We start from the raw sequence: 3,024 nt of genomic DNA on the forward strand, positions 1-3,024 counted from the left end.
TAACATGATTCAAGCTACAATAGAACAAGCATGGAAAGGGCTACAAGATACATGGCATGTTTTGATGATAAGAGAGGGTCGAGGGCTTACTTGTTTTTGAAGAAAAACTGGATGCCGTGCTGTTTTGGTGGTTGTGAGCTCAAACAGGTGGTGATTTGGACTCCAAGTGGTGAATGGTGAAGATGGCTTATCTCAAGAGTGCTTCACTTTGCTCCAATCTAGCTCTGCCATTGATGAAAGCTTGAATGGAACAGTGGAGAAAAGGAACTTCCAGCACGATTTTGATGGTGGAAATGAACTCAATATGCTGTCTAGGTGAGGAAAGGATCACAGGTTTCTTGGGTGCTTTGATGATTTGTCCAATTCGAGCAAAAATGCAAAAATGCAAGAAAGAGGAGAATGTGTATTTTCTGTGTGGTAGGCTGCCGTCTAGGGTTGGAAATGCAGAAAATGAAGTTTAAATATGGTCTGCTTTTGGTCCTTTAATGATGTGTTAAGCTGGTTTATGCTAAATGATATGATTTGCAATTTTGCTAATTTTGTAACAAAGTGGAATGGAGGGTGTGTTCATGGTCGAGTGGGCTTATAACCAGGCTGTAGACAGACCAACATTGCTGCTGCTTTGATTGTACATATGAAAACTGTACTGGTTTTGCTTTTTTGAACCAATATGCATAAAAATGCCAACTTTGCATTTTGATTCAAAATGATGGGAAAATGGTGATATGATCATGGTTTATGGCTTGAGGCAAGTTTCAAATATGGTTTAAAGCATTTCCCAATTGACCAAATCAAGAAAAAGTCAAAAACTCAAAAAGTCAAAGTTTGGTCAAACTTTGAATTTAAATGCAAAAGGTCCAAAAATGCCATTTTGATTGGCAAGGTTTTAGGTCATGAAATATATATTTTTGGAAAGAGGATGAAAAATGTGGTTTGTAGGAAAAAACCCCACCAAATTTGGCCTTATGGTTTGAGAGATATGGCTTGTTGAAGTTCAAAATTTGGTGAAAATGATTTGATCATATCTTGACAACCACACATGGGATTTTGATCTTCTTGGACTTTTTGAAAATGGGAAGACAAGACCTTCAACTTTCATGTTGGGCAAAAATTCATTTGAAGCTTGTATCATGATGTAAGTTTAAGATCAAGAAGTTTCCATTTCTGGCAGTTGAAATTACAGGTCCACTTTCTATTTCTGGAAAATTTTCTGATTGGCTTGATTTTCTTCCATGATGAGGCTGAACATGATATATGAGACTTATACAAGCATGAAGGAACTCCTTCAGATCAATTCTATCCATCAAATCACTGATTAAATCAACAGTTGACCAAGTTTGACTTTTCTAGGGTTTTGGACTGATTGAACTTCTTCTGATGATTTCCAAACCCTAAATCCTTGAGAACTTGACTTCAAATGATGTCTCAAGTTGTATGAACTTGTGATTATTGACCATGGTGCCCAAATTCTGCAAGAATGGCCACCATCCATTGCTTTGACTGACCGTTGACTGTCTTTGACCTAATTGCTTCATCTGCAATCAACAAGGTTAGACTGACAATATTTTTGTACTTTTTGAATGATAAACATATGAAAGGCAAAGATATACAAATGCAAAGTATGCTGGGTGATCAAGAAACAAACCTACAGGGCAATCTACCCACTAGGAGGGGACAAAGGCATGCAATGATCCTTGAGGTTATGATATGAATGATATGGGCCATGAGGGATCTTAGGGCCCAAAATTGGGGTCTTACAGATGCCCCTATTTAAGGTCATTCTAGCCGGAGAAGTGAAGTTTAGAAATCTTCATCTCGACGCGGTAGAATGGGCTTAAATAACAGTAATGAGACAAATTTTGGTCCCTAAGAGACCTCATGATGCAAATGTATGTATGCAAAAGACACAAACTCTGTGGGGAATATGATTCACACAGAAGAAAAGATGATCCATCGGAGTAGTACACTCACCAGGAACAGAGGCTCTAACAAGACTCTATGGGGATAATAAAAGAAAAAGAAATGTGTGGACAATACACGACTCCAAACTGGGGAAGATAAAACTGACATAACGTGAACAAAACACGACTCTGATTAGGGAAACAGAAAACAGACTGGAGAAGTCACTGGGGAGTGAAGGACTCACACTGGGGAAAAGAATTCCAAATGGAAAATAAATCCATTGGAGAGACACAAGCTGACTCCTGGGGAGAAGCAACAAAAAGTTCCACTGGGGAAGTAACAAAGAAATGAGATGTTACCAAGCATACGGGTAACAAACTCAGGAAAATCTGACTCCACAGGGGGACCGAGGTCATAATAGGGAGCAGAAAGGAGGGAACACCAAGGATACCGATTACTGGGTATATAATAGGTGACCGACCAAAACGTGAATTGGTTTTCACTTCCAAAACACTCATCATCCTGAAGAGAGCTAGAAAAGCAAACTTGTTCAAAGGATGGACATTCAATTCCACAAGGAAAAAAGAATCTTACTCTGAGGGGAAAACAACAAAAGATTGACCCAAGAGTGAACGAGATATAATATCCATTACCGTCAGAACGTGGATAGAATACTCAGATGAGACATATTATTCATTACCGGCAGACCGTGAATAATATACTCGAGAGGAAAATTATCCTGAACCGGTTACTGGGTTGTTTATAGGATAAAATCCGAAAACGTGAATTGGTTTTCACTTCCAAAACACTCATCATCCAAAAGGAGGGCTTGAAAAAGCAAAACAACTTACAGGATGGACATTCGAATCCACAACGGGAAAACGAATCTTACTCAAATGGGGACACAAACCCAAAGAGTGCATGAGATATAATATCCATTACCGGCAGACCGTGGATAAAATACTCGCATGAGATCTATTATCTATTACCGTCAGAACGTAGATAATAAACTCGCATGGTAAGAAACACCAGAGATACCGGTTACTGGGTATATAATAGGTGATCTACCGAAAACGTGAATTGGTTTTCACTTCCAAAACACTCATCATCCAAAACACAAAC

The sequence above is a fragment of the Lathyrus oleraceus genome, chromosome 2 (genome assembly GCF_024323335.1).
Source record: "Lathyrus oleraceus cultivar Zhongwan6 chromosome 2, CAAS_Psat_ZW6_1.0, whole genome shotgun sequence".
NCBI classification, from domain to species: domain Eukaryota; kingdom Viridiplantae; phylum Streptophyta; class Magnoliopsida; order Fabales; family Fabaceae; genus Lathyrus; species Lathyrus oleraceus.